The sequence below is a fragment of the Equus quagga genome, chromosome 14, assembly GCF_021613505.1.
Source record: "Equus quagga isolate Etosha38 chromosome 14, UCLA_HA_Equagga_1.0, whole genome shotgun sequence".
Lineage (NCBI taxonomy): Eukaryota > Metazoa > Chordata > Mammalia > Perissodactyla > Equidae > Equus > Equus quagga.
In genome coordinates, this window is record NC_060280.1 from 94,748,677 (window position 1) to 94,762,913 (window position 14,237).

Consider the following 14,237-nt stretch of genomic DNA (forward strand, 5'->3'; position numbering starts at 1 on the left):
CTGTCACCCGGCAGAGGGAGAAGGGCACCCGAGTTGCGCCCTCATCTGGAAAATCTCCGTCTGGGAGTGACCTGCCCGCCGTCGCTGGCAGACTCGTCACACGGCTCACCTGGCGCCAGGGGTGAGGACGCACGCACCCTGGACAGAGGGCCGGCCGGCTGCCCCTGCGCCCCCCGCGCTTCAACGTGGGCGCTTGGTTCTCTATGTTTTTACCACAAATACCTTCTTTCTGTTTCTCTCGTTTATTTGTTCATTTTTGACGATTTTCCTGGGTTTATTCTGTAACTAAGAATATTTTCACGTTGCTCTGAATTCACAAAGGGTGGAGAGTCCCCGTTGACATGGAATCTGCCCTCAGCCTGTGCCGGGACCCAGGCGGTGCCCACGTGCAGTGACGGGGTCGACGTGTGTGCGTCTGAGACAAACGTGAACCGTGTGCGTGTCCCCCAGCGGCTCCGGGCGGTCTGTGCTTGGCCGGCCCCTGGGGGTCGGCAGGGGCCGTGGGCCTGTGTGTGTGTCTGGGGGGGTCTTGTTTGCACGTGGGAGGCATGCACACTTGTTGTAGGTGCTGACGCTCGAGCGACAGTCCCCCGTCTGCAAGGTCCCGAGATGTCACAAGCATCAAAAAATACAGAGAACGAGAATGCGCGGTTCCTCTGGGCCGTGTGAGCCGCTGGGGTCCCCCGGCAGCGGGGGACAGCGCCGGGTCTGGTCCAGTCCCCAGCCGCTGCCGGTCTGATGGCGCAAAGGGACATCTCGGCATCATTGTGGTTTCTGTTCCTCTAAGCGTGAATCAGAGGAACCGCTCTTCACGTGTCGCTTCCTTTTTCCCGTGTTTCATCTGTGTTTTATTAAACATATTCCAGCGAAGGGAGCAGAGTCGAGTCTGGGAGACAGTGACTTGCCCCCTGGGTAACACGGGCAGCGGCTGCACCGCGGGGGGCTGTCCCTTGCTCTCCCCCAACGATGCTCTGTATTTTGTCAGAGCTGGAAAATGGAGCATCACCCACTGGGGAGGCAGGCCCGTCGCCGAGGCCAACGCCTTGTTGCCTGCCCTCCAGCAAGCCTGTGGGCGCTGCTCCCGCCTGTCCTGATCCACACACACAGACCCCTCTTCACTGCTTGCCCCCATCCCTGCATTTAGTTGCACGCATCTCAGCTCTCACTTCATCTTCTGGAAACTGTGTGCTTGTATCTTTTCCATGTTCCATTGGATTTTCAGGCTTTTTCTTATTGATTTGTAGGAGCTCTTTACATATGATGGAAGGTTTTTTTTTTTTATCTACGCTACAAGTGCAAGCAGTTTTTTCCCATCGTCTCTTAGGTTGATTACTAATGGCAGGCAGGTACTTTTGGTTTTATGTGGTCAAATTTATCAATCTCTCCATTCATGGTTTCCCAGTTTGGTGTCGTGGATGGAAAAGTCTCTGTTCTGAGGTCATAATTAAGTTTTCCTGGTACTTCTGTAGCTTCATTTTCTTTGAGCACTTACCTTCTTGCTGTATTTGGGGTTTATCCTGGCATCAGGTGGACAAGGTTTAATCGAACTGAGCTTTTCCAGGTGGCTCAGAGTTGTCCCAATGCCACTTTCTGGATCATCTGCTTCCCTCGCCCATTCGAGACGCCACCTCTGTTCCAGACCGACTTCCTGTGTGTGGCTGCTCTATTTCTGGCCCTCATCTGGCAAGTCATCACGAGCTTTCGGTGCCAAAGCGGCCGGCGGAGCCGTCGGCGGCGGGAAGTCGGCGCTTCTGTCTTGCCGTCTCCGTTCCTGCAGAGCTGATGACCGGCATCGCAGACGTTTTCTGTGCCCGTCCGTCCCCGTCTCCGCGTGCATTGGTCTTTGTTCAACATTCTGTTTTGAAGACTTCTTAGCTGGCAGAAGGTGTTGCAAGAACCCCACGCACCGCCCTTCCCTGAGGTCCCCCGGCTGGCAATGCTCTGCTGATTGCTGTCCCTCCGAGTGTGTGTGATCTCGCGTGTGTGTGCGTGTGTGTGCGTGAGAGGGATGTAGTTGGGCCATGGCGAATCCGTTGCAGACACGATGCCCCTTGTCCCTAAATGCTCACAGACGGTCGATTCTCGTTATTCGTGGTGCTTCTGCTCCAGAAAGTCGTTGCGACACTGAATCAGCGAATACGGGGCTCCTGCTCTGGGGAGGTTCCCGCGGCCTCTGGTCGCGACGTTGTCCTCGAGCCGCCGACGCCTGGCCTGGTGTCTGCGTGACTCTGTTTGAAGACGCTGTGTTTACCGTGCTCGGTGGCCACTCGCCGCTGCGCCATGACCTGCCTGCATCCCGGCCCCGCATTTTCCCTTCGAGGCGCCTCCGGGCGGCCTTCTGGCCCTGGGAGTGCCGGCTGGCGCCGCAGCTCTGAGCCCGGGGGCTGTTCAAACAGCAGAATCCGCTACGGAAGGATGAAGATGCAGAAGCCACAGCCTTAAAGAGGCCGCAAGAAGGACTCGTCTCTGGCCTGAGCTGGAGCAAGAGGGGGCATCGCCTGTCCCCTCAGCTGGGCACACGCGGGTGGGTGACCGAGGATGGCCGGGCAGCCTGCGACATGGACGTGGTTACCGTGGATCTTGGCCGGCGAGTGAGGGTGGATATGTGCGCTGCTGTCCCCACCCCATCCCAGTCCTCTGCTGCCTCCTCCAGGAAGCCCACCTGGTGCCCCCCAGCCGCCCACAGCCTCATGGGACCTCCCATGTGGCAGTTGTCCACCGCCCCACGGCTGGCTTTGCCCAGAGCTGAGGGCCCTGGACTTTGGTGGCAGGGCCTGTGCCCAGCACAGACAGGCGTGCGGCTGTGTTTGTGGCACAGGCGGTGAAGATTCTGGAACCTTCTTTCTCTTAGGGCCTGTGGAATTCTGGATTAATCTGTGTCCCCCCCCCCCCCACATCCTTTATAGGGCTTCCTGTTTACGTCTCTGGAAACACGTTTAAAAGCTCTGTACAGTGAGGTCGAGTTGTGGGGAGCAAAGTGGGCAGAGAGTCGGGGCAGGTCTCAGTGTTGGCGGGGGAGAAGGGCTGGCAGCCGGTCAGGGCTCTGCCCCCAGACTGCCCCCCACCCCTATTCTCACTTCCCAGCTGCGCCCACCCCTCCACCACCCCAACCCTTTCTTTGCTGTTCCCGGAAAGCAGCCTGTCCTGTCACCACAGGGCCTTTGCATGTGCTGCCCTCACACTGAGAATTCAGCTCTCTCCTGACCTTTTCCCTCTGGAAAGGGGTCACATGTTCATGGCACAAAGTGCAGGCCTGGCTCCGCCCCCAGGCCCACCCTGAGGCACCCCTGTCACCAGCTGCGTGTGTCCCCTTGTGAGGCCCTCAGCCACGCACCCGCTCCCTGCACACCTCCTGCATCATGTTTGTAAACAGACCTTGTCCTGCACTTTGGCTTTTTTCTAAACACTTTTTGGTAAGAGCTTTATTGAGATGTAATTCACATGCCACACATTTTACCTAAACTGTACAATTCGTCAGTTTTTTAATGTATTCACAGAGTTGTTCTATTACAAGTCAATTCCAGAACATTCCATCACCCCAAAGAAGCCCCGTCTCCATGAGCATCACCCCTACCCCCTCCCCAGCCCCTGGCCCCAACGAGCCCGCTCTCTGTCTGTGGATCTGCCTATTCCGGACGTTTCCCGTCAATGGGGTCACACCGTGTGTCCTTCTGTGTCTGCTTCTCTCCCTGAGCGTCGTGTGTGCAGGTCCGTCCACGTGCAGCTGTGTCAGGGCCTCGCTCCTCTTCACGGCTGCGTCATATTCCAGCGTGTGGGTGGACCCCGCTGTGTGGCCGTCATCTGTCGTTGGGCACTGGGGGTGTCTCCGCCTTTGGTGGCTGTGAATCTTCCTGAACGACCTTCTGTGTGGACAGACATTCTCATCTCTCCTGGGGGGGCACCTGGAGCGTCCTTGTGGGGTCAGACGGTCCCTCTATGTTTAACCTTTCGAGGACCCGCCATCCTGTCTCCACAGCGGCCGCACTGTCTCCATCCCCACCCGCCGGGCACGAGGCTCCTGTCTGCCCCGTCCCCGCAGACACTCGTCAGCGTCCGTCTGTCTGATCGTCGCCGTCCCGGTGGGGGTGGGCCGGTCTTTCTGTGGTTCTGATTCGCTTTTTCCCGACAATGAGTGACATTGCGCATCTTTTCCCGAGTGTCTGGCCTGTCGTGTGTCCCCTGGAGCGGCGTCCACTCAGATCTCTGCTCGTCTCCGCGGAGTCACGTGTCCTTCTGCCGTGGACACAGTCCCCTCTCGGGCGTGCGAGTCACAGGCTCCTCCTCCCGTTGGGGTCGGCTTTTCGCTTTCTCCAGGGTGTCCTTTGAAGCACAAACAGCTTTAATTTTGACAAAGTCCCCTTGCTCTGTTTTGTTTGTCCCCGGGGAGCTGTCCTGTGTCCGTGTCAGGATCAGCGGCCTGTGGATGCACAGGTTCCGTCTGGGCTCTCGGCCGATCCGTTCTGGACGGTTCCACGGGCCCCAGCCCAGCTCTACGAGCGCCTGTCCTCTCTGGGGTCCAGCGCGGCTCTGCGTCTCCGCCGCGGTGGCTCGTGTTCTCTGAATGGCTGTGTGACGCCCCGTTGTGGGCCTGCTGGCCGTTGTCTCATTTGCCCTTGGCTCTGTAGGGAACACCTGCTGTGTGCGGGCCTGGCGGGAAGAGCGTAGCTGCTGGAGCCAGAAGGAGAGGCCAGCGCCAGGTGGCCTGCCCTGTGCCCCTGCGATGGGGTCCCCCCTTGTCGCGCTCTCCTGAGCAGCGTGAGTGACACAGATGTTCATTCAACAACCACCTCAAACACCAGCCAAGGCAGACCCCGGCCCTGCCTCCAGGAAGCTGGCAAGGGCTGCAGACGGACCCTGATCACGACCCACACGTGGGTCCTCTTGGTGACAGTGGCGGCAAGGCCCGTCCGCTGCCTGCCCTCACCTCTTCTCACTCCCTCTGCTCCGGCTACACAGGCTTCTTTGCTATCTCTGACTCCGCAAGCCCAGTCCTGCCCCAGGGCCTTTGCACAGCTCTTTTCCCTGCCTGAGAGGCTCTGCTGGTCCTCGAACAGCCAGTTCTTTCCTGTCTCCTTCCCGTGATGTGGTGTGGCTCAGGCTGGAGCCTGACCACCCGGAATTGAGTCCGTCCACCCCCAGTTTTCCCTGGGTGACCTCAGGCAGCTGACCTGGCCTCTCTGAGCCTCAGCGTCCACCTCTGTTAGTGGAGGGAAAGCTAGTACCCAGCTCCTGGGGCTGCAGGGAGCATTAGGTGAGTTAATACATGGGGCATCTGCTGTGCTGGCCCCACTGGACAAGTGCAGTAAATAAACTTCGGCTCCTGGTCACTGTTCCCGCTGCCCCCGGCTGCTCCCAGGAGCTGACACGGCTCACACAAGCAGGCTGCACCCCAGGCTCCTGCCCCCCTTGGCCTCCTCATTGGGACTCCTGGGGCCAGCACCAGGGAGGAGGGAGCGGGTGCTGGTGCCAGCGGCCCTGCCGAGTGCCAGGCACGTGTCCCCACGCCGGGGTGGTGAAGGACGGCGCTCGTGGCCACTGGGGGAGTGAAGGGATTAAGCCAAGCAGGGTGGGACCTATGAAAGGGCCAGGGGAGGAGAGAGCCAACTTCAGTCCGTGGTCAGGGAGGGCCTCCTAGAGGAGGTGACTCGTGACCCAGGCCTGAATGGTGAGATGGGGATAAGCGGTCCAGGTAGAGGAGAAGGCTGTGCAAAGGCCGTGGGGCAGGACTGGCCACTCGTGTGGTGGGAATGCAGTGAGTGAGGGGAGAGAAGGAGGGGAGGGCAGGGAGGGCGTCCACTGGTCACCTCCTCACCCGTCATTTGTGCCATCAGGGGCCACGTTGAAACCCCGGGTACATCAGTTAGCACGTGCTGCAAAATGAATCACCCCAAAGAGTAGTGGCTTTCAGCAATAATGAGCATTTGTGGTCTCGCGGCTTCTAGGGGTCCGGAGTCTGGGGTGGCTTAACCCCAGACCTCGTGGCTTGGGGTCTCCGATGAGGTCACAGTCGGGCTGTCAGCCGCCCTGCCTCATCTGAAGCTCGACCGGGGCCGGGGGAGCTGCTCCCCACACGGCCGTTGGCAGGAGGCCCAGCTCTGCGGGCCACTTGCGCGTCCTCATGGCGTGGTATCTGCTCCCCCTCAGGGAGCGATCGTGATGGCGACAGTGTCCTTCATGGCCCACCTAGAGGTGGCCGCTCCCACCGCAGCCGTGGGGGAGGTGGAGACGAGGCCCCCTGGAGGCTTCCCTCCCAGCCTCCCACCTTTCTGAAAGTTGAGGCTTGAGGTGAGCGGTCAGTGGTCGCCTGCAGGCCCCGGGGGATGTGAGTGGCTGGCGTGCTGTGTGCCAGTGAAACATTATCTACAAAGGAGGCGGTGGCGGGTTTGGTCCGTGGGGTGCAGAGCGCTGGCCTGAGGGGTGTCAGCCGGGACCCCCTCCCCCTCCGCGCCTGTCTTCCTTTAGGTGAATTGGGCTTCTCTCTCAACACAAAGCATCCTATATCCCTTCTCTGAGCCTCAGTTTGCCCCTCTGAAAAGAGAGGAGATGGGCATGGCTGGGGACAGGCCGGAAGCCCTGCAGGCCGTGGGACTGTGTGTGAGGCAAGTGTGTGCACTCTGTTCCCTGTGCTTTTCCCTGCGGTTCCTGGTGGTGCCCGCCCTCCACCTCCTCCAGGCAGCCCTCCAGGTTTCCACTGGCGGATGCTCGCTGAGGCCTGCCCCTGCCCACGCTGGCTGCTGCGGTTGCCCGAGGGGACGGGGAGTAGGCCCACCCACAGAGCTATTTGGAGCCAGGACACCACGGAAGGCGGACTGTCGTGCAGGAGGGAGGGTCGGGGAGGGGGCACAGGCAGTGTCAGGGCCTGGGGCCCAAAGCCGGGAGGGAGGCTGAATGGGGAAGACCAGATCGAGGACCCCGGGCTGAGCGCGGTGAGCAGGAGGGAGGCGCCAGGCTGTGGGCCGGGTGGGGGCTGGAGGGGAACTGGGTGCGGGTGCCCCCACCCCGGTGCTGGGCTCCGGGAGAGGAGCGGAGCCACCCGTGATGGCGAGAGCAACCCCGGGCGGAGAGCTTGTGGGCACGAGGGGCTGCGCAGAAGGTGGCCCCGGCTCAGAGAGGGCGCCGAGCAGGCGCGTCGGTGCCCAGGGCAGAGCCACAGTCGCCATCAGACGCGGGGAGAGCCAGCGCTCCGTGCCAGGCCAGCGCTGGGCCCGGCGGGGCCTCTGTCCTTGAGGAGCCCCGTCGAGGGGACGAGGGGATGGGAGCAGATGGCTGTGGACGCAGCGCCTGGGGCTGGAGCAGCTCCACCTGGAGGGTGGGGGAAGCCACAGAAGTGCTCCAGGAGGAAGCTTCTGGAAGCCCAAGAGGACGGGCTCGCGGAGTCTGCAGGGACCCCATGCACGCACATCCTCAGGAGCCCGCGGCTCCACGGCCTGGAACCCGCCAAGACCTCCGGGCCTCAGTCTCCCCGGCTGCACCGTGGGTACAGTGACGGTGCCCCCCGGGGGCATGGGGACGGCCGGGGACGCGCGGGCTCGTGGCTTTTTAATATGGGGACTTCAAACCAAAGACGAAAGTAGAGAGGATCGTCCGATTAAAGATACTTGGGTCACGAAATATTGCAAATACCCAGAAAATGCTATAATGAACACCCACCTACCACCGTCCCCCAGCGTCCCCCACATGGCTGACGGGCCGGATCACCTCTGGGGGGCCGTCCTGGGCGCTGTGGGGGGCTGAGCAGCATCCCTGGCCCCACACACTCGATGCCAGGAGCCTCCCCAGTGTGACAGCCACAGATGTCCCCAGACACCACCCAGTGTCCCCTGGGGGCAGGACACCCGTCCCGGCCGCCAGACCTCTGACCCTTCACGGGGAGTCCGTGCCGACCCCTAGTTTAAGGATGAAGAAAAAAGAATGGGTTTGGCCTGCACAGAGGGATTTTGTTGTTCGGTGCTTTTCTTAATAAGATGTTAAAGGAAATGATAAATAAGATGTTAAAATCTTTTCTTGTTAAACAGTGTAGTTAGATAAAGAGCCAGGCCCTCTGTGGCATGTTGTCTCCGAGACGGGGCCCCGCACCCTCGACGCCACTGTTTGGGGTTAATGAGCAAGTGAGCCAGCAGAAGGTGGTTGGGGAAGTTGTTACCAGGACATTTTTAATTCCTCACCCGATGCCGTCCACACTTGCCCTCCACACGCCATCGCGCACGTGGGCCCAGCGCCACACGTCCCTCCTTCTGGGCCCGGTCTTGGTGGTGGACCCACTGTGCACCTGACGGGGGTCCGCCTCCCTTCCTCCCCTCCACTAGGGGGGTCTCCTCATCCTGGCCGCCCTCTCCGGGGTCTCTCTAGATCCTTGCCCCCCTCTCCACCCCTCCCTCCCCTGCCCAGCGCCATTCAACTGTAGGTATTGTGCTCCTACTGTGTGCCAGGGGTCGGGCCAGGTGTTGGGGAAGGCGGCCACGAACAAGACAGTCCCGGTCCCTGCTCTCCCGGGCAGGAGCAAGTAATAAAGAAGTTCGCTTCAGACAGTAGTAGTAGCCCTGGGAAATAAACTGGGTGTGGTAGAGGGGCGGGCGTGGGAAGGGACCCGTGTGGTCAGGGAGGTCTCCCTAGGAGGTGACGTTCAAGCTGAGAGCCGAGTGAGGGAGGACGGGAGCCAGTCAAGTAGAGATGTAGGGACAGTGTGTTCCAGGCAGGGGGCACGGCAAGTGCAAAGGCCCTGAGGTAGGAACGAGCCTCCTCAAAGGTGTGATGAGTGAATGTGTGTGAAGCCTGTGGCACGGGGCCTGGCACGGTGGTGGTCCATGGTGTCGGCTGCTAGCTGGGTGATCACTCACCTTCCTTGGGCAGAATCTGCTCAAAAGCTGTGTTTGTCCAAAGCTTGAAGACATTTGGCATCAAAGGTCAAAATTCGCCTTTAACGTGGAGGGAAAACATTTTATCACGACAGCTTTCAGGTGCGCTGAGAGTTGAGCGAATTGGACAGCAGACGCGTCCCACTTAGCCCGTGGCCCCCGAGACTGGCGCTTTGCTGTATTTATTTCATACCCGCTCCGTGGCCCCCCATCCGTCTGACTTTCTGGATGGTTTCCGAGTCGCAGACGCACTCACCCCACCCGCCACCTCCCAGGCGTGTGTCTCATTAACCAGAGTTTGATATTTTCCAGCGTGTTCTTTGCGACGTTAGTTACTCTGATCAGCTATTAACTCTGGGATTCTCGGCCCGAACCCTGGTGCTAAAGTCCAAGACGACGCAAACACCGGAAAGTTCTCTCTTTCCGTGTCGCCGAGCGGGACCCGCGGATTCACACCTGGTCAGTGTCACACCAGGTGCAAACCTGGTGAGGGGCCATTAGCAGCCACTGGGGCTTTGGTGCCCTGGGGCCTTCCCACCGTCGGTCTGTTGATCGGAGGCGCCTGCCGTGGACAGACCCACCCGGGGGCGGCGGGGTGGCAGAGCGGGTGGCGGGTGCGAAGGGCAGCGGCTCCCGAGTCCCCTCGTCTCCTCTTGCCGTGCTGGCCGCCTGACCTCGCTGAGTCATTGGCCTCCTTGCTCCGTTTGGCTCTGACGGTTGGCCAGTAGGTTCTCTGGATTTAGTAAAATTCTGGCTTTTCCTCTCCCGCCTCCATCCCATTTCTTTTTCTGCTCTTATTGCGTTGGCCGCGCCCGGCGTGCGGTCACAGTGGGCGTCGGCTGGGAGCTTTGCTGTCTGCCTGTTTGCACGCGCCCCAGCCCCACTTTCTTTTTCTCTCTGTCCTGACTCTCGTTTCCTGACTGTCCTGGATGTGACCTCCAGGCCGAGTCTCGAAGGCTCTCCTGGATTGGGAGATGCGAGCAGAGCGTTCCTCAACTTCAACTCGGGGTCACTGCCTCCATTTCTCCAAACCCCTGCTTCCCCAGCCCAGAAACGGCAGTCACGAAATAGGGTCACTAAGTCGGTGGGGTCTGGCTCAGGGGTCCCCTGGCCGCCGTGGGAGTGGGCACCGCAGGGCGAGGGTGGAGGAAGCGGCCGCCCTGTCCAGGCGAGCGAGGGTGCAGCCCCGTGTTTCCAAATCTGCTTGTGTTTCGAGAAACCGAGGTCTTTCTCCCAAAAGCCCTGGGACTTAAGGTTGCCTCGGCGTCCGCCAACCCTGCAGGCCAGCCAGGGTGTTCCGGTGGCGTGAGCAAGGGAGGTCCTGTGTTTGCGCACCTGTGTTCACGCCTCCGCCTGTCACCTCCCGTGGGGACCGTCGGCCTCGGGTCCCCGTCACTTCACGTGGTCTGTGTGGAGCCCAAGATGACCCGAGGGGCCCGGCTCGCACGCGTTCTCGGCAGCACCGTCTGAGTCCCCCTCGCTGTGCCTCGGTGCCCCCAACTGTGACACGAGGCTTTCAGGAGCAGCCACCTCTCTGGGCTGGGGGGAGAGTCTGTGGGAAGGGGACACTGGCCATGTCTGGGGACTTCTGCGGGTGTCACACTGGGGGAGCTCCTGGCATTGAGTGGGTGAGGCCGGGGATGCTGCTCAGCCCCCCACAGCACCCAGGACGGCCCCCCAGAGAGTGACCCAGCCCCTGTCACAGTGCCGAGGGGGACCCTGGACTAGTGACTGGGCTTTGGGGGAGCCTGGAGCCCCAGACTGTTGGCACGTGGTGCCTTCTGTCAGGAGAGCAGGGCATCTGTGTCACGGCGGCACGGCCGGTGGTCCACGATGAGGGAAGAGCAGAGGTTGGGGTCTCCATTCGCGGCTTTGACCCGGTTGGACGGCCATTCCGTGTTCGCTGGGTCACGTCCTCAGGGCCTTGGACTTGGCCGTGTCTGCGTCTCATTCTCCAGCCGTGGGTTCTGACGAAGGTCTCTGTCCAGGACGGAGTGGCTGCAGGGGTAGCTGGCCGGTCCCCGTGGAAGGGGCGCTCACCTCCCCAGGTCCGCAGCCGCCATCTGGTTTCAGGACCTCATTTCAGGACAAGGAGGCCAGGGCCCCGCACTCCCTCGCTTTGCAGTATCACTGACCGCCAGGACGGAGCCTGGAGAAGGTTCTGGATGACGCACGGCCTTGGGCACTGTCTTTGCTGCTAAAGGGAGTCGCTTCCACCCCTTTCAAGTGCACAGTTCAGTGGCAGTTAGTTCACTCACTGTGTCGTGCACCCGTCGCCACTGTGGTTGCAGAACATTCCATCCCCCAAAGGAAGCCCTGTCCCGTCAGCATCACCCCCACCCCCTCCCAGCCCCTGGTGCCCACGAGCCTGCTCTCTGTCTGTGGATCTGCCTGTTCTGGACGTTTCCTGTCAATGGGGACACGCGCCGTGTGTCCTTCTGTGTCTGCTTCTCTCCCTGAGCGTCGTGTGTGCAGGTCCGTCTGCGTGCGGCTGTGTCGGGGCCTCGCTCCTCCTGGGTCCGGGTTCCTGCCACCTGGGTGTGTCTGACGCTTCTTTTATGGAGCAGGTCCCAGTTGGCAGAGGCGCTGGAAGCTCCAGGCCCTTTCTCCCACTCCCCGAGTTGTCCCTGGGGACTGACTGCCCGTTCCTTCTAGAAGCGCCCTTGGCCCGTCAATGGATGGTTAGCTGTGGCTGCGTAACAAACCGCCCCCGGCTTGGGGGCTTCCGGCAGGAGCTCTGCCTGCATCTGTGCGTGGCCTCCAGCAGGGACCCGCCGTGGACCTCGGGCCTCAGGTGTCCCCGGGGTGGAGCCAGCAGCTGCCAGCCTCCCTTGCTCTCCTGTCCCTTTGTCACTGTCTGTTGCTCCGGGACGTCACGTGGCCGCAGGGGCCCCTCTCAGTCGAGCAGGAGTCTCTCCCACAGTGGCTGGAGCATCCGCACAGTCTGCTCCCCGCAGGCCAGCCTGGCCAGACTGAGGGTTGGCGCTGCCCCCCAAGGGTCCCTAGGTCCCCAGGTCCCTCCGTGATTGCCAGCTGGCTCTGTGCCCGGGGTCGGGCCTGCACTGCGGGAGCCCCAGGCCTGCCAGCCCCTTCCCGCTGCTCGGGGAGGTGAGGGCGCCCGGCCCGCCTGCCTTGTCCCTGTGCTCACTCGTTTGTGTGAGTCGCAGCCCGGCCCCCAGCTGGCAGCCGCCCCTGCGCCCCGCCCGCGGTGACTCTCCATCACTGTGCTCAGGGAGCCCTGCAGGCGGCCGGCGGCGGGTGACAGCAGACCTGGCCCCCGTCGTGGGGGAGACACAGTGCACAAGCGCCGGGGGGTGCCATGTGCCGGGAAGACCGGGAAAGCTGGGGAGATGAGGAGCGTTCCCTCAGAGGGACTGTTTTGGGTGAAGTGGCCGGCGGATGGCCTCTCAGAGGGAGACACTTGAGCCAGGTCCTGAGTGGAGCAAAGAAGCAAACCCTGCAAGGGGCTTGGGAAGGGCGGTTCAGGTAAAGAGCACAGCTTGTGCAAAGGCCCTGGGGCAGGCCTGGGCTTGGCGTGTGGGAGGAACAGTGAGGAGGCTGTGTGGCTGGAGCAGAGGGAGGAGGGAGGGCAGGGTGGGGACGGGGCAGGTCGTGTGGGGCCTGGGGGTCCAAGGGGAGGACTCGGCTTCTCCCAGAGGGAAGGGAGCCTGGAGGGCTGCGGGCAGAGGAAGTGGGACTGACTCACGGCTCCCAGGTGCCCTCTGGTGGGGGCCATGGGGAGCATAGACTGGGGGGCGGCGAGGGCGGAGGGGACGGCGCTGGTCCAGGGGGCAATGCTGAGCTAGAGGAGCAGGGAGCAGCGGACAGATCTGCATAGACGCGGAAGGTGGAGCCGGGTGGTTTTGCTGAAGGACAGACGTTCAGGCCCTTCCCCAGGTCCTGGGGACCCACGTTCTTTCAGGAGCTTTCTCCGCCTCAATTTCTACATCAGACAAACGTGGAGAAGCTGCTGCTGCTGAGGCTTCTCTGTGTGCAGAGGGGAGAGGAACGGGTGTGTGTTACCGTCCCTCAGTCAGTCAACAAGCACGTGTAGGTGTCTGCTGAGGGCGGGCCGCGCACAGCTGAGCCAGGGGCGGGTCAGCCCGGCCTGCTTTCCGCTCTGCAGCGCCTCGCGCCCCCCTCCCCGGTCTATTTTTAATACTGAATTTCCTTGAAGCCAGGGTGGCTCATCAGCAGATAACCAGTCACGTCCCCAGCGGGGCGGACAGAAAAGGAGGAACTCCGGAGAGTGATGAGGGTGCAGACGCAGAGCGAGGGGTGTGACTGCAGGGGAGGTGCCCAGGGAGGCCCCTCGGGGGGGAATGTGGGGCTGAGACCTGCACGTCGAGGAGCCATCCTTGGGACGAGCTGGGAGGGTGTTTGGGCCAAGGGAACGGACTGTGCCAAGGTCCTGGGGCAGGCCTGCTCATCCTCAGAGGCCACATGTCTGTACCCTCCCCGCCTCTGTGCTCTGCTCCAGCTGCGGGCTCTGGTGGAGTCAGTGTGGCCACGGGTCCGAGGGTCGCTGGGTGGCGGCCGCTGGGTGGCATGGCCGGGCAGGCAGCGGGAGGAGCGGAGGGGAGGGTGCAGGGGTGCTGTGTGGGGGGGATCAGGAGCTGGGCACCCACCCCCTCAGGCAGAAAGCCCCGGAATGAGGGACTGGGAGCTGCAGGTGGGCATGGCTGGGTGGGCTCCGGGCTCAGGGGCCCTGGGTGGGCCAAGGAGGGGACACCCTGGGCAGCTGGCTCACGTCTCTGATGCCAGGGCCCCCAGACGAGGCCTGGAATGTTCCGCCCTGGTCCACACCAACTTCCTGCCTTCACTCCTCTTCCTTCCCCCACACCCCAGACGCAAACCAGCAATTGTTCTGCTGTGGGGCCGCCAACGAAAATATTATGTCGGCTTTCCAGCACCTTCCACCACTCGCTTGAGTTGGCCGGGCCTCGGGATGGCCAGGAGCCCCCTATGTCTGCCGTGGACACACGTGGCCCCTGTGACCCCCACGTGGCTGGCGTGGCCCTGGCCAGCCGCCATCAGCAGCCTTCCTGGCCCGGGCAGGTGACCCGGCCTCGGTCTGTCCTCTGGTGGGCCCTGTGGCCGTGACCATGGCCTTGGGCAGCCACCCCCCCAGCCTCAGTTTCCCTCTCTGGCCATCTCCTGGGGGTCTCGACACTGGTGCCTGCACAGGTGGTTGGCTCAGGGACTGTGGCTGCGGCTGAAAGGACACGAGTCCCCACCCGGGTTGGCCTGGCCACGCCCACAGCTCAGTGTCCTCTCGGCTTGGTTTTTGTTAATTATTGAAAGATAGTTGATAAATCATAAAATTCACACTTTTATGTGTGCAATTCAGTGTTTTTTGTGTCTTTAGAATGTTGTACGACC

At 61.8% G+C, this 14,237-nt stretch overlaps 1 protein-coding gene across 5 annotated transcripts in view; it reads left to right on the top strand.

Annotated features, from left to right (window-relative positions):
- Window positions 1–14,237, top strand: part of PIP5K1C (phosphatidylinositol-4-phosphate 5-kinase type 1 gamma) — a 48,356-nt gene that overhangs the window by 6,993 nt on the left and 27,126 nt on the right. Inside the window, exon 1 of one of the 5 annotated variants that reach the window (XM_046686132.1) lies at window positions 9,202–9,314. The exons of 3 other annotated variants lie outside the window; for them this stretch is intronic. The gene's annotated coding sequence lies outside the window, so the exon portion shown is untranslated. One more of the 5 variants, XM_046686133.1, reaches the window with a different exon arrangement.